The sequence below is a fragment of the Coccinella septempunctata genome, chromosome 1 (genome assembly GCF_907165205.1).
Source record: "Coccinella septempunctata chromosome 1, icCocSept1.1, whole genome shotgun sequence".
In the NCBI taxonomy this organism is placed as follows: domain Eukaryota; kingdom Metazoa; phylum Arthropoda; class Insecta; order Coleoptera; family Coccinellidae; genus Coccinella; species Coccinella septempunctata.
The window spans coordinates 13,077,945-13,099,734 of NC_058189.1; the positions used below are offsets into that span (position 1 = coordinate 13,077,945).

Genomic DNA, 21,790 nt, shown 5'->3' on the forward strand with positions numbered 1-21,790 from the left:
GTAGCAGAAGCGTTTTGCGCTCCGTCCGCTGAATGCGACCAATACGACTCTGGATCGTAGTATCTGTCTGTTAGGATATATCACCTGGGATGAATCACGATGCCATATGGATTCAGTCAGAACGTTTTCACCAAATAATTGAAGTGCTAGGCTTCCTTTGCGATCTCTTCTCGGCATGAGAGTTCATAGCAAATTTGTGTACATATTCTCATTCAAACTTTATTAGGTAATTTTTTCTGAAAGGTACAATTATGAAAGTTTTAATTAAGCATAGGAAAAATACCTCAATGGAGAGGCCGTATAAGCAAAAAAAAGGCAGTTCATAAACTCACCGATAAAATTGCTCCGAACTCTTCACAGAAATTGTTCGAAGTGAACACCATTCGTTTGATGTGCACGAAGTCAGGCCCGGCTTAATATCGAATGGTTACATGCAGCAACTATCACATAAGTTTTCCAACGAATAATTTCACAAGCATTTTCAATGCGTTTTCTTAGTTCGTCCACACTATCCACCTCACCGTCACTGTACACTAAAGTTTTTAAATGACCTCAAAGGAAGAAATCACAGGGGTTGAGATCTGGGGAGCTTACAGGCTAAGAACCACCACGTCCTATCCATGTATTCGGGAACACATTATTTAAATAATTTCGAACGTTTCTTCGAAAGTGGGGTGGTGCTCAGTCCAGTAACAACCACATTCTCTGCCGAATATTGAGAGGAACATCTTATAGTAATCCTGGCAATTTGTTCTGGAGAAAATGAAGTCTTCACCTGACATTCGTGGTGGTAGAAAAAATGGCCCAATAAGCATTCCACACAGGTGTCCGATCCAGTCATTCAAGGAAAACCTTTGCTGAAAATCTGTTCTTCTGATAGCGTAAGGATTTTCTGTAGACCATACATGGGTATTGTGGAAATTGTTCACTCTATTTCTTGTGAAAGTGGTTTCGTCAGTAAACAGAATGAATGTTGTTAGATATTATTGGGGATTTAAAAGCCACAGGCAGAATTTTTTTCTTCGAGGATGGTTTTCTGGTTGGAGTGCTTGGACATTCTGGAAATGGTAGGGGTACAATTACTCTTGTCTTAGTGTCTTCCACACTCTACAGTGGCTCATTCCGACGACCCTGGCTATGGATCTAGTTCTTGTTGTCGGTTGTTCCTCAACTATGTACAGAATCTGCTCCTCGATTTCTGCCATTTGCGATGTAACAGGCCTGTCAACATTTGCTCCCCGGGATTCGTGCAAACGTCCAGTATCCCTACATCTCTTCAAGTTCATCCACATCCGAGGAGTTGGGTGATTTTTAACGGAAATCGTCTTATGTACAACCTGCACGCCGAACTCTGTTTGGATTCACCATAAATTAAAATCATGTCAACAAGTTCATTGTTTGAGTAGACGTGAGGCATTTTTCAACTACTTTGCGATAATTCACAAAAATCATACGCTGACTCTGACCTTTCGCCGGCACAAGCCTACCCATAAAGGTATGGTTTCGGTAGTGCTTCGGATGCAATGGCTGCAGTGCTACAGAATGTGACTGCAGCTTGGTAATTGCATATGGGTAGTCACATTCTGCAGCCACTGCATGCATCCGACGCACTACCGACACCCTACCTTGAGTAGGCGTGCAGATTCGGAGCGGGAATTTCTCAGACTTTCGAGTAACTTTGGTTCCGAAATACTCAGCCCTGGTGAATAATTTTATATGAACGATTTTTGGTACCATGACTTATTTTGAGGAGTTCTATTACCTCTCAAAAAAAAGCCCCACCTTTGCGAACACCCTGTATTTTGCTGAATTAAAAACCTTAATAACTGAGTGGCAGTGAAATATTCGAGTTTCTTCTTCAACATAAAATCATATAATCATGAAAGATATCTTTCAACTAAAAGAAGCTCAAACGTCTTTTCATTACATAATTAACTCTGCAGGTTTTTTGGTAGAATTCTTGACTCAAACCCTAGTCAATGTGTTAGCCGATTAGTTTTAGTTCTAGCTCATATGGGTTTTGATGAAAATTGTCAAAGATTTCACGTCTAGATCTAATTTGATTCGTTTTCTAAATACATCGCATTTCCCCAAATGTTATAACAAGGCACTGATGTTACTGGTGAAGTATGTATTAGATTAGTCGAGTTTCATTTCTTCTTATTTAAAATGAATGCTTGAACCGAAAAAGTATTTTTTAGAATTGAGTATTCATTATTATGAATATTCAGCTTGCTAACGGGATGTAAGCGGAAAAAATACTTTGAAAAATAATTTCCGAGAAAAGTTAGCAATTCATTGCCAATATATGGATTTTGATGAATGAGCTGTGATGAGTTATAGCATGAGCGAGCAGTTTTTCAAAATTTGAAATCCTTTACATATTGAAACATCATTCAACCTGTACGAACATAAATATATAAATTATAGGTAATCTAGTACATAATTGAAATGCTCTTAAAATTCAAACAAACTTTTTCCAACATTGACATCTGCTTTGTCTATGAAGTGAAGTAAGGAGACACTCCATTTCAGTTGAAATTAAAATGCGCCATCGACATAAATCAGCGAGTTTCTGTCCTTAACGCCAGTTGAGCTAATCTCGTTTTATATCCTTGGTAAAATAGGCCTTAATATGTCGATTTCTATAGTTGGGGAGCCCAAGAGGAAAATTCGGAATTCACACTGTCTAGAGCAGCCTGTCAGAATAGTAAAAAAAACGATCATTGTACATACTCGAGCGTGTCAGATTAATATATATGGGGTTCATTACCTGTCGAAATGTATACATTCTCTTAATCTGAAAATGTGTGGAAGGGCGCCAAACTTGCAAATAAAAACCTCACGTGTACATTCTTGAGCGCAGTGACTTTTTTCTTATTTTTAAGCTAATGGTTTAAGAATAACGGAAAATATGATCTGAAAGTTTTAGCAACAACAATAAAAATTGACCATAAAGATAACAAAAATCAATTTTTTGTTAATTTTCTCCGCTCCTGGTCTGGGATTCAAATTGTTTTCTCATTCATTATTGAAGTTGTAGAGCATAACATCTACTACAAATTTTGTCCGAAGCAATTTTTACTACGTTTGAACGTTTTTGAGATATATGGCGATGAATGTATATTAAACTGGGTTCCTACATTGACCTTGGCCTTTTGCATGTGTGGCTTAGCTCCTCGCCCTTATCGCCCTCTAACTCGAAAACGGTTAGGAGTATGTAAAATTGCTTCAGACAAAAGATGTATAGAATATTATTATCTACAACTTTCATGACGAATACAGAAACGATTAGAGGTACAGGAAGGAAGATATTTCAAAAAATTCCTTTTTATCATCTTCAAAATGCCAGATTAAGAAACTCTCCCCCCCTCTGATTAGTGTCAGATTAATTGGTCAACACTTCTCCACCACCGAGATTAACCATCTGTATGAAAATCTGATACGCTCGAGTATGTACAAGTAACGTTTTTTTTTTTACATTTTCAAAGGACCGCTGTGATATTGCGTCACCTCCGAATTGTCAGTCTCTTGAAAAGTAGCTTCCTTTGGCCCAATCAATATATCCTCTAAATATTTGATACGGTCGAAAATTTTTTTTACCATTTTTAACTCTTCCGTATGGCCAGCCCCACCACGCAATCTGTCAGATTAACATGAATTTATTATCATATTCGAGAACCTGCAGACACTTTCCCCATTGCTGAAAGTGCATACATCATAGAACCATTTTTACTTTCTACCTATAATCTTCAAAATCTGCTAGGTCACCATGACGCTCGAGTAAATTCCGATTCAGCATCATCGGCTCATCAACTACTAGTCTCGAGAATGAAAAGCTCGTTTACTCAGTCCATAGGGAAAAACTGTAATTTTCTCGCATATTCGATATTCCCAACCCCACTCTTGCAAACTCGATACAGAAATGAGGTGCATATAAAGTACATAAAATTCGAATTAATAACCCTTGTAGCGGCAATTTGGGCCGAACACGCTATAGTCATTTCTTTGTTCGGACTCCTTAAGGGGAACCACTATCGAATATGATCGTCTACGTTGCTGCCTAGCATTATGTCCCATTTACACGTTAGCGTGAACGTGGGAAATTACAGTTAGATTTTATGCTAAAGGTCAGTTCAATGACAATGAAAGACCCTAAAAATATTCCTCTTTCACCTTTCTGTTGGGGAATGGAGATATCTTATCGCAGAGATCGCACCCAGAGAAATGAATGCTAAAAACTAATTTCTTAGAGTGTGCCTTTCTCTCGAATCTGATGGCTCTTCAAAGAAAAACCAATTCGCCAAATCGGGTGAGATTCGAGATTTCTAATTTAACAAAGTGGGCAATGGTCAGCTAGCCCAGCTTACGAAGTCTACTTATCGATGCGCGTGTCAATTCTATTAGTTCGTCATCATAAAAAGTCTCAAAATATCCATTTTATCGAAGCTAATCTGGGCGTCGAATGTTCTATACTGACCGAGTTTGAAATTGTACAGCAGTATTCTGGACAGCAGGATGTTAGCAGCTTATCTAGAATACAAGAACACTGTTGAATAATAGATGGAAAATAAAAACTCTACTGTATCCAACTAAAATAACAGAATCTAACTTCAACAGAGCGAAATTAAAAGCTGTTAACAGCTGTTAACTGAGCTGAATTAGGTTACTTTCTTCAAATCAAAATACTTTCAGCAGATAAGGAAAATCTTAGCTTCTCCTAATGCAGGAGGAAAACAAAATAAACAAAATTCTACACAAAAAGATGATTTTCAAGTGAAAATATTGTATTGTATACAATCTCGATTGTATAAGTATACAATCGAGACTTAGGTGTCCCTTGAAATTTAGGGATCATTGTTGAAGTAGGCCAAGGTGGTACTTAAAATTAAGGGAACGTTGATGAAAACGGGCATAAGTCTTTTTATGGAATTCAGTAAATCGTCACCCTCAATGGGCTTATGTAGGGGGAGGCCAAGGGGTCTGGGCCCCTATGAATATTTTAATATTTAAGAAATGAATTGAGTAAACTGAACTATATATCCATGAATCTTTCCCTGGGAAAAGACTCTCGCCAGGCCAGAACAACTGGTATCATTTTGTAGGGATATTTGAAGTCATTGGTTTATTTCTACAAACCTTGAAATTGAACGTGTCGTAAAAAAAAAACACGAACGCCTGAATCCATCACACTTTTCCTTAACATGAAAAAGATAAAGCCATATCTTCTTAAAGCCTTATACAGGGTGTTTCACGAGCGTCAGACCCTAAGGGTGAATGAGGGTCATCTAGGTATTTCAGAAAAGTTGCTTCTTCTGTTCCAAAAAGCCATTAGATTCGGAGGTACGGGGTGATTCATAAATTTCTGCTGGAATTTTGAAATAAATGAAAATTTCTAGGCTCCTTTACTTCCAATAGCCCTTCGAGCTCAGGCAGTTAGCAGATTATCAGGGCAGAACTCAAAATATTGAGAGTTATTCCTCAAATATCAAAATCTATATAGGGTGTATGGTGTACTTGAAGGCAAGGCTTTTTTTCAACAGAAGGTAGAACTGGTCAAAATGAAGCGTTTCAACAAAAATCACCTATATAAAACTTTAAAAAGGACAAAGTTGAAAAAAAATTTGAAATTATTACTGAAACAGATCCTAATACGACCCTCGACCGTTTGTTAGCTGAATTATCGCAAAGCAGTGGGAAAAACTTATCTCCTGAATTATTCACGAATGTTTTCACTATTGGCATCACAATCCTCTTGTTTGAATATTCCAACAATTGTCGTAAATATGGGATGAAATGGGAAAAAATCAAAACACTTTTTCAATATAACTTACATAAGCACTTTCAAGAAACTGCCTCGATTTTCTACATTTTTTTTCACCTTAAATTGCACGATACAACAATTATTTATAATTCTCTCAAAAGTGACATGATGCATCTAATCCAATGAACTTAGTACTGAACCATTAATGTTTATGTTTTGTTTCGTTTTTGCGATGCCGGAGTCACCTTCCACAGCCCCCTTAAAATTCAATGAAATTTTGTCGAAATTCTAGGGGTTGTATCTCAGCCACCTTGGATATTTTATGTAGACAATTTTTGGTTAAACGACTTACTTTGTTGAGTTCTACCTTCTGTCAAAAAAAAGCCTCACTTTTGATAACTCCCTGTATTTTCTGGATCATTTGAAGAATTTTTTCTTCGGAGTTGAATAACCATATCTTTTTCAGCCAAACTGAATTTTCACATCGCATGGCACACTTGTTCTCAAAGAGAAATGAACGAACGAAATAATATTTTAGGTTAATTTTTGAGCATAATTCCTGTTTTCAAATATTGATTATTCTGAATCATCAACACAGCAAGTGTTCAAGTACCCTTCCTAAAAATCATACTTGAAAAATGTAGGTGTTATTGAATTATGAATTCTTTCAAAATTATCAAATCTTACGCAGAATGATATCTTTCTTCGGAAATCAATTCACATAATGAATATTCAATGTACAAAAAATTCATATTTTCTGGGCAATACGAACTTCTCCATATTGAGAGAGAGAGAGAGTTTATTGGTGTTTCTACAATTACCGAAAATTGCTTTCACAGGTCAAAGTAAATAAATGAAATACATATATAAATACAAGAATTCACTCAACAAAATACAAAGCAACTACAAATAGACAAATAGACAGGGAGGCTTGTATAATGAGCAGTTTAAGTACGCGAGTTATAGTTTATAGACGAAAAAATACATGAATAAAGTTCTGTCAAAATAGAAAATGTATATATAAAAAAATATTTACAGGTTAAAATGAATAAATAATAAAAATAAATAAAAAATATTCACCCTAGTCATGGTGTATAAATAAAATAACGTTCACAGTTGGAACAATACAAAACAATATGCACACCATCCGAAATAAGCCAACAAACTACCACATCCACATAGAGCAGAGACAAAAGAAAGACACAAGACACAAGGACAGCAACTGACTCAGGTTTTCCAAAATGAAATGAACTCATCAATCGAATAAAATACATTACTGACTAATATATCTCTCATCTGTTTCTTGAAATCTTTTATTGGCTGGTTTCTTAGTGTAAGGGGAAGTCTATTGAAAAGTGATATTGCGCAATACTCGGGACCATTATGAGATTTTTTCAATCTCAAAAAATTTTTTCTTCTGTGGAATTTATTTCTGGTGTTATATTAGTGTATATCCGATTGCAGAGCAAACACATTCACGAAATAATACATTTTCCTAGATCGTACCTTCTTACTCGGCGTTCTATCTAATATTTGATTATTTCGAAAGAATTCATAGTTCAATAATACATATTATATATAATATATTTTTAGGCGATGTTATTAAACACTTGGTGTGTTGATGTCTCAGAATGAAAAATAATTGAAGGGGGGCTTTTGCTATCCAGGTGGCAATGAAAACTATAACTAAATTATTGAAAACAGGTCCGTATTCTAAGAAATTAACATTATGATTTCGTTCGTTCGGGTCTCTTGTAACAAGTGTGCCATGCGAAGTGAAAATTGAATTTGTTTTACAAAATATAGATTTTGTTACTTGAAAGACTCGGATAAATCTCAATAATCTGAGGACTGTCCTGATCATATTGAAATTGCATTTGCCATCTTGAAGGGTTATTGAAATACAATTAGCCAACAAAATTCATTAAAATCGGACCACTCATTCATAGATATCGAAAATTAAGGCCAAAATTCATATATCACCCTGTATCTCCGAAACTAATGGCCTAAAGTACAAAAGAAGCAACTTTCCTGAAAGTTTTTTTTGTGTAGCAGGGGGAAAATCTGCAAGACAGACGAACACACCCTCTCCTGAGGGGGAACAGTGTGGGGATTCTCACTCTCTGAGCTCGAGACCCACTAAAAACCCTTAACTGCTTCTTCATAAGTTCCGGGCATTTTGCCTATTAACCAGTTGACTCTTATGGTTTCTGGACTCTCACACGATCATAGTCGTGTTGATAGTTGTATGCTGCCTATAGCTTTTATAGGTTAAGTTCTTCTTTGGTTACATTTAAATCCTTAACTGATCTCTCGGTCTTCGGTGGTAGGTTCTTGACCTTCTAGCTTCTTCCGTTGGATCGTAGTCGACCAATCTTCGTAGTTCCTCATTTTGATGTTGTTTGGCTTTGTCCGAGGCTTTGTCGAATATCCTTTCCGCCTTTCTCTTCATAAATTCTGTAACTGGTTCCCATTCCAAGTCCTTGTAGATTTGTTTGTTCCTAATAAACCAGGGTACATCCATCGCCATTCTAAGGAGTTTATTCTCAGTGGCCTGTATTCTCTTGATGTGGGTCTTGGCTGCGAAGCCTAATGCCGCCGATCCATAAGTGAGTTGTGGTCGCGCGATAGTTTTAATCATCGTCAACTTGATGTTCTTATTCATATGACTTATTCTGCCTATGAGTGGATAAAGTCTACTCATTGCGGCTTCTGTTTTATTAACTGCACATTTGATGTGGTTTTTCCATGTAAGTCCTCTGTCAAGCTTCACTCCTAGGTATGTTGCTTCATTTTTTCATTCAACCTCTTCTCCATCAACTTCAAGGTTTTCTTCCATCCTCAATCTTCTCTTTTGCAGTAATATTGCTTGAGTCTTTCTTCCATTGATTTGGATTTTCCATTTGATGCACCATTTGAGTAATTCATCTATGGCTTCCTGCAGTCTCCGGTGTATGATCTCTGGGCGTCGATGTCTGAACGCTATTCCCGTGTCATCTGCGTACAAGGTGAGCATATTTCTAGCATTCTTCGGGATACCATAAACGTATATTACGTAAAGCAGAGGTCCAAGTACCGATCCTTGAGGCACTCCCGCTTCCAATTGTCTGGTTTGAGAGGTTGCTCCATCTTTCTTCACATAAAAGTTTCTATTCCTCAGATAGTTCCTTATAATCTTGCATAGCTTGGTCGAATATCCTGCTTTTTTCATCTTGTAGATTAGGCCTTCGTGCCATACTCTATCAAAAGCTCTCTCGATATCCATCAGAACTAATCCTGTGCCCTGTTTGGTCTGCATTCCTTCGGTGACGTATTCTATGAGCCGTAGCAATTGGAGTTCAGTCGAATGTTCTCGTCGAAATCCAAATTGTTCGGGTGGAATTATCTTCAACATTTCTGTTTCCTCATTCAGCCTTTTAGCGATAACCCTCTCGACGATTTTGCCTAGTGCTGATAGTAGGCTGATTGGTCTATTATTTTGAGGAAATTTCCGTTTCTTTAAAGGCTTGTTGAAAACTATCATTTGTGCAGTTTTCCATCTCTTTGGGTAGTATTCGGTCCTCATCACTCCGTTTGTAATATTCGTCAAGGCTGCTATTCCTTTTCTAGGCAATTTCTTCAACATATAATTCGTTATCCTATCTCCTCCCGGCGCTTTCCTGTTTTTCAATTTCATTATCATCTCTTTTTCCTGAAAGGCCTAGATGTGCTGCATTTACCACTAGTCTAGAGCCAACCAATCCTGAAACATCCTGTTGATAAATAAAAGCTCTGAATGAATGGGTACCAAATCTTTTTTCTGGTATATTTCGGTACCAAAGAACATTTTCGATTTCAAATGTGAGGGTGTTGTCCAAAAGCCCCCAAACTGTTTCCTTCATTTAAACTTGATGTATGAAATTCTTTTTCGAGGTACATTTCGGTACAAAACTATAAGAAAAATTTCAAATTTGTGGAATGGAGGTATTATGAAAGCCGGCGATAGAGATAGTTTTCTACGGAGAATAGAATTGGGTGGAGTGAATTGTCGGGGGGTATTTCGGTTCGCTGAACGAGATGAACGATTTCGTTCAACTATGCCTTTGCCGAGGGCAACGGGATTTATGTCGAACGAACGGAAAGACGGCGATCGGACTCGTGCTTGTTATCCTTTATCCTTGTCGACGTGAAAAAATCCTTTGTCGGAGTTTATTATGAAACTGCCACCGCCAACTATAGATGCGCCGTCATGGAGAGTTAATCGAAAATTCCCGAACGATATCCTGTTAGCCAGTTTTTGCGGCTTTTATAAAATCATCTTCGGAAACTGAGAGCGCAGGAGCCAGAAAGAAAAGTTTCATTATTTACGAAATATCCTTGAATTATCTCAAGTCGAGTCTCAAGTAGTGTTCGAGACTGGACAGTAATTTATTATTGAAAAAATTAACCCAAATAATTATATACTGTAAGTTTGATAAAGTTCTACATTGGTATGTTCGTTGGATAAATGAAAATATTTAAAACACCCTATATGTTTCAGAAATTTATTCCCTGGCTATTTCCTGGTTGAAATCTATAGCTAGATAATAAAATTGAAAAATATACTGTGATTTTAATATTACCTTTTTATCATATTCTATATGTCTATGTTAGTGGATAAAAGTCCAATATTTTCGTTTTTGTACAATACTCTGGTTTTCCCAAAATAATCCTGAAACAACATACTTTCTAGAGCTACTCTAAGCTCTGAATAAACAACAACAAAAATTGCACTGGTAAACTGTGATATTGAACGAAGAGAAAAAGACCTATGTCCCACAATCTTTATTAGATGTTAAAGACTACTGTATGTAGTTTCGAGACTTTCAATATAATCTTATTTTCAAGTCACAAAGCTACAAAGAATATACATTAGTCCCATAGGATCATAGATTATAAATGGCCAACACTTACATAAAAGCTACAATATTAAAACCAAACAATTTTTGTCATATAGAGACCAATCTTAGTACAATCAGCCGAATCAAATGGCGGCTAGCAAAAACGAATTGAAATAAAAAGAGTTTTAGCGTTAGTAAATGTGCCGAGATTGGGAATTCAAAACAAGCGATACGCCCCCTGGTGTCAATTTTTGTAAATAAAAAGTTAATGCACTTTTGTTTGTTTACATCCAGAAACGGAGAATATTTTGGGGTTTCAATGAGATCTTTCATAAAAAATATATCTTTATCTGTTGAAAATATCTTTATCAATCTCGTGATAATGGGGAAAGCTTAGTGAAGTTTTCATGATTTGTATCCTTCGAGCAAATCTTCGATTACGAATTTTTTGTGAAGATGTCAGTTTTTACTATTTTCCACGATGAAATGAGCTTTCAGTCAATGTTTAAGGACATATGTATCTCGTCCTTATAGCAAAATGAAGGTTTTGTTCATTTCAAATCATTTATGAAGAATAGGAGGTTAATTAAATAACCTGGATATACTTTCAACCTCAAAATGAAAAGATTTACACAAAAAACAAATCTTTTTTCATCTAGAGTGGATATACATATGAATTTCGATATCATTCACACAAAATTCATTCAGAAAATCATTTCTGATTTCCAGTTCAACTTGGACAAGTTTTCTTATCATCAGTGTTGCAATTTTAGCCATTGTATATAATGGAGAAGGTAAGATATCATGGTTGTGGCTACCATAAATCAATTTCCTTTTTTATGATCGTGTAAAGAGCCAAGAAGTTCGGATTCAAAAAATATTGCTCTTATTTCAGAATAAGAATAATTGATTCAGAACATACTCGAAATTTTTTTTTTTAATACTAATACTTCATGACATTTATTGACCTAAAATTGATAATAATCAACAAACTTTAATCCAGTTTCGAAAACCAATCTTCAAAATTGAGAGAAAACAACTATCAACTGAGAAAAAAGGATTTATTGGACGAAAATCTCAAAATCCCCTTCAAAAATGGCAATTACTGCATTAACTTTTTATTTCGAACTCTCAACACCATGTCGCTGCAAAATCTACATTTGAATTCCAAATGGAAGAACTCCATTTCGAACATCTCCTATGATAGTACATTTTCATTGTTGTTTTATGAAAGGAAATAAAAAGGGTAAGGTTTCTCGGAAGAATAAATTCGAATGCTTAGGTGCGTTATGAAGCAAATACATTTACGGATAACATTTTCCAAGAGGGTTTACATCATTTGTATCTAAATTCAATATGTAATTTTAAAAGAATTCACAGCTCGAATTTGCCTACTTTTATAATAACTTTTTTGAGAATGCTTAGTGTGTGCTGAGGGTTTAAAATGAAAGAGAGAATGAATGAATGAAGAGAATAAATATTATCACCAAAGGAATAAAAACAACACCGCATTTCGAAAAAATTACATAAAACATTAATTCGTCCGGTTCCTATTCCCTTGTGACAAGTGTGCCATGCAAAGTGAAAATTGAATTTCTTAGAATAGTTTATGCCTTTCATGGCAATAACAAGAATTCTGTAAGGTATATAAAAAATATAGATTTTGGGGCTTGAAAAAAAATCATGATACTCTGAGTACTGCCCTGAAAATATTCATAATAATTCATGAGCCGTTTGAAAGAGCTTTCTGAAATGAACAAAGACATAAAATTTTATCCACATCGGACCTTGAATTCCAGAGTTGTGGCTATCGCAAATTTAGGCCAATATTTATGAATCACCCCTTATCTCCGGAAGTAATAGCCTTATGATACAGCAAGTTTATTATATTATTAGGCTATGGCCAACGACTCATGAAACACCCTGTATATGAACAACTGTTACGCTGAATGGCGCATACTGTAAAGTAGATTCAGCAACTTATGAAATGACATAGAAAGTGAAAGTCTTATAAAAAAAATTAGTGAGTCAAAACAATTGGATATGGCCATAATTACTTATTTATATTTATGAATCACCCCTTATCTCCGGAAGTAATAGCCTTATGATACAGCAAGTTTATTATATTATTAGGCTATGGCCAACGACTCATGAAACACCCTGTATATGAACGACTGTTACGCTGAATGGCGCATACTGTAAAGTAGATTCAGCAACTTATGAAATGACATAGAAAGTGAAAGTCTTATAAAAAAAATGAGTGAGTCAAAACAATTGGATATGGCCCATAATTACTTATTATTCTATTCTATTCTGAGTTCGATACAGGTATATACTTTCCAAAACTCGATGATTCAACTATGTATGAGGGAGCAAATATACGGGAATAATATAATGTACGTTGTTAAATAAGGCGTTATGAGTTGCGTATCTTCTGATGCCTCAACAAACAGTGCTTAAACTGTTAGTTTCAGATAGCACCCATAAACATTTCAATCGTCCTCATATCCATTCCTAGTCCTGAATGAATAAGGTTCCAAGCTAGGCTCCAGAATGAGCAGGATTGCCAAGACACTAACAGAGTTAATGCAAACATCCTCCATCTACAACTCTAATCCGCTAATATGAACCATAAGCTGGATTATCCAATTAGCGCTGTCATTTCGCAATTCCCGATTCAGCGATCAAAGTTTGACATCTGTTGATTGATCTCATTTATTCGACTCGCAGACAGTTTACACGGCGATTAAGTTCTGCGGATTGCTTTGTTGAGTGATCTTTAGTTTTAGATCCCCAATTGAAATTTCTACCTTGAGTGGTTTGAGATTCGTTTGAAAATCGTTAGACTCGATCGTTTTCTCACTTCTGTATAACGAAGAACATTCAGTCATTCAGTTGTACAAACTGTTTGGAGTCCTACACAATTTGTACAACACATTTTACGCAATATTGCTGGTCTCTGCTATATGCAGACTCAACTTTTTCTCATATTAATTACGAATATTAGGTACTCCAAATTAAGCAACTGAAGGAAAGTGAAAAAGTGATTCATTAATTTCTGCTTATATGGAACGGAATATTTTACTAGGTCTGAGCTAATTAATTGGGTATTCTCAAGCCTGTCTAGCAAATCTTCACTCAAGAAAATGCTTGTCCAATCTGTGCCATTCCAACCAAATTGATTGTGTATTTTATAAGTATGTATTTACTGTAGATTGAAGAATATACAGATGCACCAGTCTGCACCATACCACCAATATCACTTGTGATATTGCACTCTAAAAAAAATGTAGTACGGAATAACATAAACTAATCCTCCCCTATGGAAAAAATCTTTTTTTGAACACTTAAAGTTTCTAGAATTTATGTTGTCCTAAGTCAAAGCAGAAATATTAATCACTGTTCATTATTATAATAAATGCGTCTTCAATTTGATGCCTACTTGAGTATAATATCGCATTTGGCATCGGATGTAACCAAATTACAAATTGGAATCGTTACATTTTGCAATTTATAATTCGAACATGATTCTGCAGATTATAAATAACATAAAAAGTGGGACAGGTATTCTTTTCAATAAATATATCGTGTGGAATGAAAACTGGAAATATCGCAAATAAAGAAGCCATGGGGTAAAAACAATATTATTGACAAACATTGAATAAAAACCTGACGACATATTTATATGGTTTCATTGAGCTGAAGCTTATGGCTACGAGATTTTTTTTTCACATGGTCCTCTGTGAAAAGTGGAAAAATATGTGTTTCAAACTTTATCGAAATAATCGATTGAGTACATATTTATACCTATAATATTATGTACATTTTTCATTTAAAGCGAACATAAACTTTTTCATGGCATTGCGTCTTTGTTTTCATTTGTTGTTTCGTCTGTTGTATATATAAACAAATAAAATTAACAGTTTGTCAACATAGAAACACGTTGCACATAATTGACCGTGTGAAAAGAATGGATTTTCGAGATTAATGCTGCAAACACTAATCCGAAAAACAATCGAAAATACGCAAGTTAAAACGGAAAAACCGTTCATAAAAAAAAATGGTTTTCAGAATTAAATGGTCCTGTATTCCTGTATTTCCGAAAACGGCAATATATTTTGAAAACTTCTGCTCATATTCTCTGAAAACTATTCATTGTCAACTCAAATGTATGAATATAATGGCAGTTTATATTTATTTCGAGCAATATAATTCAAAATTACCCTTAGGAAATTTGAAATGGAAATTCAGAAAATATATCAATGTTGTCCATGGTTCAATAAGTACTAGATGTTCAATGTGATAAAATGGATAAAACTTCAATATTTGATTTCAAGTAGGTATCAATGAACCGTAGATGGTAATGAATATTTTCCGAATGTTGATTTTATGGACTACAGTCCATTCAAGAACAGGCCTTGAAAGTCCAGATGCAGCTTAATATCTGGACACAAAAGATCCTCAACAATTTCTCTAGTTTCAACCAACTCAAATTGATAGAAAATATCAGTTTAGAAAATTGATAAAAAAAATTTTCCCAATAGATATGTCTGATTGAATCAAGAACATAAAGAACGGTATGAAATTCATAATATTTTAGTTTAGTGTCTTATGAGTGATTGGTTCAGTGTTTATTTTCAATACCGACCTGAATTTCCTAACTGAAAATTTTGCTTTACAATCCATTACCATCTCAAATTCCATTTCTTTTCAATAGAGCCGAATGGTAAAAGAAAAAAAATTCTCTTCACTTCAGGAATCTTTTGATCAAGTATTCGACAAGTCAAAAACTCACCATATACGTCCACTCAACTCTAGGTACTCTTTCATTTAATTCCGTAATAACGGATCATTACAAGAATGTTTAATTCTTCCACAAAAAAATCATCTTGCATCAATGGAAGTCAAAAGAATTAAGGGAAGTTTCAGCAAGAGGAACTTCATTTTTGAACAAAAATTTCACATGAATTAACAATTAACAGGAAAACGGGCTCGTATTTATGGCTGTTTGTTTTTGATACTTTGATATAATAATTATATATTTATTCATCCCTTAAGGCATTTACAATGTACAGGACAAATGAAAAATAGAAAAATAAATTTTCTGGAACGATCGACGTACTAAAAATGTGTCCCCGAAAACGGGAAATGTAGGATAGGTGTCGCTGCGATTGCAGCGGGTATCGATAAGGGGTGGGGATTCAAGCGTCAATTTGAAATGAACAGCCTTCATTTTATTTTAGGTTATGTGTCATCGTGGTTTTTCTGATGATTTTTTAAATACCTTTCTTCAAATCTATATTAAATATGAGTTCTCTGAATTATATGCAATAAAATGCAAGACGAAATCAATGAAATTCAAAAGAAATCACTGATCAAAAAAATTGTACATACTTTTGTTTATCATTGTTTATTGAAAGCAGCTATGTTAGTTGGTTTACCGTAATCTTCAAAATTATATAAATCCGAAGTGAGGCGTAGTACACATCAAGACAACAAAAAGTAGCAGTCTCAGATTTATCACTTAGGTATTAGAGTAGATTCTGTTGCCAATACTCAGCTGAGAACCGATATAAACCATATATTATGTTATGCCAACAAAATTCTTCAAGAATTGGTTAGATATTCTTATTCAGAAGAGTCAACTTCTAACGAGGGATGACAATTTCGATTTCGTTTATAATGAATCCATCATCTTTTTGATATCTTCATCGCAAAAGTGCTCTTGACACTCAAATTGATTCGGAGTCGATTCTTGAGATAAGGTTTTTTTCAATTTTCCCTCAAAAATGCTCTCGGAAATTTTATCTCTTCTCCTTTTCTTTCCGATGCCAAAACACTCTAATAGCGCACGCTTCAACATTTCACCATAGTCATATGTTATTCTCTTATCAAAAATCGAAAATAATAATATTCCTATCATCTGTCACCAGGGAAACAGTTCACTCAGCCAACGAGCCTACTACAATTTAATTTGTGTAAATCAAAATTCCGCACTCTCGTGATGGCCAGCGCGCCTGTTGGCGAAAGCATGAACTACCCTATTGGTACATACTTTAGGGGACAAAAAATCTGTGGTCTCAAAGCAGCGATCGTTCTCCTTCTCTCTACTCTCCATAAGTTCACCCTAAAGCCCGCTTTCCACAGCCGAGAATTCTCTACAAAATTCTGGCAAGAACACGGCAGAGATTATTTTGTATGAAACAGTGAATTCTACCGAAAGTACTTATGTAACTGCAGGGAATTCACTGCGCATGAATTCACGAGTAAATTCCCTAGAGAATTCTCCGCTGTTGCAAATATTATAGAGTTAACTCTATAATCTTTGGGGCTTAAGCCCGATTACTGTAAAAGTTGGTGAAAACAAAATTGTAGCTAATTGTATCGTATTTTAAATACGCTGAGATGTCCTTAAAATTAAGGGATTGTTGGTGAAAACGGGCACAAGTCCGTTACCTAACATCCGAACAACGAATCTTTTGAGATCATTTGGGCAAAATGTTTTTCTATGAAAAATTGCTCAAAAATGAGTTGATGAGCAAATGTAAAAAAGTTTTTCACCTGAATTATATTGCCCTTTTATTTATTGACTTGAACAGTGGAAGATAGATGATACTTCATTTTTCTCAGATTTTTGATATCAAAAACGGTGTCCTAAACCGTTATCTGTAAAAATATATGAGGATGTAATAATTTCTCCTTCTTAATGGATCCCAAAAGCTTATGATTTCCAATAAAATTGTGGGGATAGTATAGAAGTGAAGATTTTGCGCGCTTGTTCAAATTCATAATCAGGGCGGTCACCCATCCAGGTGATGAACTAGCCCGACTCTACTTGGCTGCCAGGAAAAAATATCGTACAAATTCAATGGAATAGTAATTACGGCATTCAATAATAGTATTTCACTTTCTGTCTCGCAAGTTCTCTACAACCATAAAAATAATCTGAAAATGGCTATTTAATCTACCACCAGTCCTATCTTGTATCGACTTGTGACTAATGTTTATCGACTCTACCGTCCATTCGTGGTAATGATGTCTCCTTCGTCTCATCCGAATATAAGGTATAATGATACAGTTGGGTTTTGAATTGCAACATTTATCCTACTTCGATTCAATGTTAGATGTCTTAGATAATGTATTAACCTATCGAGTCGCGTATTTCTTTCAACCAGAGATATATTGCTCGATATATATGTATAGTGTATTGTGAATTTCAGATATTACTTGAGTATATACTCTGTATACTCCGACAAACACACGGTTTTAGAATTATTATTCGCAGCTAACCAACTATATATTCAGTGATAAGTAATTTCAGCGTTTGAATTCGTCTTTTGTGGGTGCAACAATAGAAAAGAAATGGACCTTTTCATGTACCAAGAAGAAACCTTCCAATTAGGAATTAAGTGTATACTCCATTCACTTGTATTTTAGCACTCGGTTGACCATGAAATAATTTTATCAAGCTTTTGTAACTAGAACGGAGTTAGGTTGGCACTCATGAAATGTCGTTAATGTCATAACGCCGTTGCCACAACTAATATATCAATTAATATTACAAAAATGCCGAAAGTGATTGAAAAAGAGAAAAGACAGCTTGACGGTAAAGCTAGCAGAACCTTGTTTTTTTTTTTAAAACCCATTCCAGGGAAATCCGCAGTAGGTTCAAATGAGAGCCTAAAATGAGCCTAAAATTATGGTATTGTCATATTTCTGCTAAATGTTTTATTAGCTTCTAGGAGGAATTGGGCAGCAAATTTTTAATTGGGGTAATAAATTAGCCTAAAATTATGGCCGCAAAAAAAAATCCAAAATTCCAAAATGGTTCTGCTAGCTCAATGGGGGTGTTGAGGCGTTCTGTGATGAAACATTAATTCAATAATAAATCACCCGAAGGGTGAAAATCATGCCGAATTTAGATTTGAATATTTGTCAAAATCCACCTTACTGCTAATTGAAACCCATAGTTTTTTCAATGAATTATAATTCTATTCTTAAAAACAAATGAATAACGACCTATCAACCATATGCTTACACTTTACAATGATCGGGATATTCAATAAATAACACATAACAATGTCACAGTTATGGTTGCCTCCCTTCGTGTAAAAAACATAAATCATTTCATTAACGTTGATTGAGATCCAAGGAATAAACAGAAATTGATGCGCAAAGTTTTGATCAAGGCATTTGTTCGTTACAGAAATGCCTCAGGCTAATCTCATCAGTGGATCAGAGGTGGAAGGGATCTGTAAAGGAATTTTAATTAATGGATGAATTTACAAAAAGGGCTATTTATAATTCAAAACAGGCTTGAACGCAAACTTAAAGAATGGCCCTGTATATCGATGGTGTATATCGGTGAGATATAAGATCTATTTTCAGGAAGAACAGCCATGCTTATTTCTGAACGTGGATTATAATCCTGAAGGCCGTCGTTTGCACTAAACTAAACTGGTTGAGAATTTATATTTATTGTTCACTGAAATGATGCAAACAGCCACGAGGATGCAAGGTATTCGAAAATATAATTTGAAAATCGTAGATATATGTCACACATGATTTCCTTACATAGTATGACATATTCAGCATAGCTGATGACCACATTGAACAGGTTCTGATTATAAATAAAAATTGAATATTTGGTAGCTACGTATGTGAATGAGTTGTACACGTAGATACATAATTTGCATCAGTTTTCTGATAATTTACACTCTAAAGAGGTTACTGATGACAGTTAGAAATTACATATTCTCCTATATGTGTATACTTCATTCAAATTTATTTTAGCAGTCGGTTGGCCATGAAATAATTTTCTCAAGTTTTTGTAACTAGAACGAAGTTAGGTTGGTACTCATGAAATGTCGTTAATGTCACATAGACTTATAATGTTATTTATAAGTCTATGTAATGTCATAACGCCGTTGCCACAACTAATATCAATTTTTATTACGAAAATTCGAAAATGCCGAAAGTGATTGAAAAAAGAGGCAGGGTTTCAGGAAGTGCTATTTAGAATTCAGGTCCGCTCATCTAAACAGTTATACCCTGATATTCTAAAATCCACAATACGTCAGACGGTAGCGAACATATTCAAGGTAAGAGAATTTATATAATGTTTCATCTGAATCTAAAAGACTTATATTTCAGCTGAATATTTCCACAATAAGAAAGATTGTGAATGAAGAGGGTAACAAAGAATTTCCTTTTATTGGGAGACCCAAAAAAGTGGTGGCATTTGAGAATTTTATGTTTGAGTGAATTAATGCGAAAAGTTTACTACAGGATTTTCGATAAATGTCATCGGAGAATGAGTTCCCTAAAATGGATTTTTCTGTTTTTCATTTGACTTGTCCTATACAATGTAAATGTCTTAAGGTACTAATAAATACCTAATTATTATAATTACATCAATGTATTAAGATGAATAGCCACAAATACGCGCAAGTTGCCCTGTTACTGTTTATTCATGTGAAATTTGTGTTCAACGGTGAAGTTGCATCTTAACTTGAAACTTCCTTCAATTCCTTTTACTTATATTGATGCAAGATGATTTTTGTTGAAAAATTTAACATTCTTGTAATTATCTGTTAATTCCTTCGGGAGATACCCATTGCCAACCACTGCATCATATGCATTTCATCCACAGATTACAGAGTAGATTTCATCTTTGGGTTAATATTTTTGAAATCTACAAATGATGTAAGATAAAGAAGATAGCGAACATTAACTCTCCTCAAGCTAGTGCATATTATGATATTATACTGATCTCTTGTATTTTCCATGCAAATAACTGGATTTGGTATGCCTTCAATCAGTTTGTATAAACTTCAATTATGTTCGTCAGATATTTTCCGAAGAGATTCGACGTTGTGATAAAATACGTAATAACAGAAACTTTTACGTAGAACGGGCAACAGCGTTGATTTAAAACCCAAAAATGTTTTGACAAGCTTCATAACCCCACATTTTCGTACTATACAGAGTGAAATGTGTCAAATTTCCATGGCCAACCGACTGCTAAAATAAAGTTGAATGAAGTATAGGATATCAATAAATTATCGGGTCTGGTTTATATATTTATTTGTGTTTGAATGATGCGTCTGTTATATTTCAATCTGGTGGAGCATTTACGAGTGAAATCTGTGAGTATAGTATTGAATCTAACTCCTCTAAATTCTGCTTGAGACGCATTTCGATGTTATAATTATTACATCAACGATCCGCCATCTTTTGGAGACATGGCGTTAGATTAACGATTCCTTATCGAAGTTCAACCGCTTAATTTACTATAAACTATGAAAAAAACTCATCCAGTGTCCTTCGGAGTTTTTTATATTAATTTCACTTCATACTTCAAGGTCATCGTATAGTGAATGATTGCTCGATGAAGAAAACATGAATCGAGAAAACTTTAACTACGGTGCTAAGTAGAAAAGAAGATTGGTACAGGTAACACAACCCACACCCCTCTGAACCATAAAAAAAACACTACCTATTAAATGGTATACCTATAGATGGTTCGAAAACCACGACAGGGACTGACATAGGCGAATTCCCTATCGCTAGGTTGCTGACCAAGCCTCTTTCAGTCAGAAATATTATAATAGCAATCGAAAGATGTATGGAAATAAACTTGTCTTGACCATTTTTTGACCTATTAAATCTTGTCTTGACTCAAGAAATTGAACTTGACTTTGCCACCTTCTACGACTCTACGTCATCACCCTTCCAATAAGCTTTGAGTTGAATTGCAACTTCTTTCTAAACCTACTCTTGATTATCACAAAGTAGTAGGTCTTATTTTACCATAAGTGACCTTGACTCTTCAGTAAACAGAACATCTGCTGAGCCATTTGGCTCTGATTCTGACTCAGAATACTATTATACTAACAAGCAATAGAGAGTTTTTGTAAAAATATAAAATTATCAGTGAAACTAAAGTGACTTCGACTATGGGAGTGAAAATGATAAATCTGAAGAGGCAGTAAAAGGAAAAAGCACCAGCATTTACCACTGCAAAATAGTGGTAGGTACTATTGAAAATGAAGAATTCGAAAACCTTGGTTGATCTCATTAAATGGTCCAACTTTGAGGTCCTGTGGAATAGAAACGTGTTATAATACTGGCGAACTCTGATTCGACGCAGAATTCAATGCTCTAC

General features: G+C 35.0%; 2 protein-coding genes across 6 annotated transcripts in view; both read left to right on the forward strand.

Annotated features, from left to right (window-relative positions):
* LOC123306815 (neurocalcin homolog) overlaps window positions 1-21,790 on the forward strand; it is a 148,150-nt gene that overhangs the window by 35,172 nt on the left and 91,188 nt on the right. The gene's annotated exons all lie outside the window — the stretch shown is intronic.
* LOC123306581 (neuronal calcium sensor 2) overlaps window positions 1-21,790 on the forward strand; it is a 134,170-nt gene that overhangs the window by 35,171 nt on the left and 77,209 nt on the right. Inside the window, exon 1 of one of the 4 annotated variants that reach the window (XM_044888679.1) lies at window positions 20,753-20,771. The exons of the other annotated variants lie outside the window; for them this stretch is intronic. The gene's annotated coding sequence lies outside the window, so the exon portion shown is untranslated. Of the gene's footprint in view, window positions 1-20,752; window positions 20,772-21,790 lie in introns of those variants that run through there. 4 annotated transcript variants of the gene reach the window in all.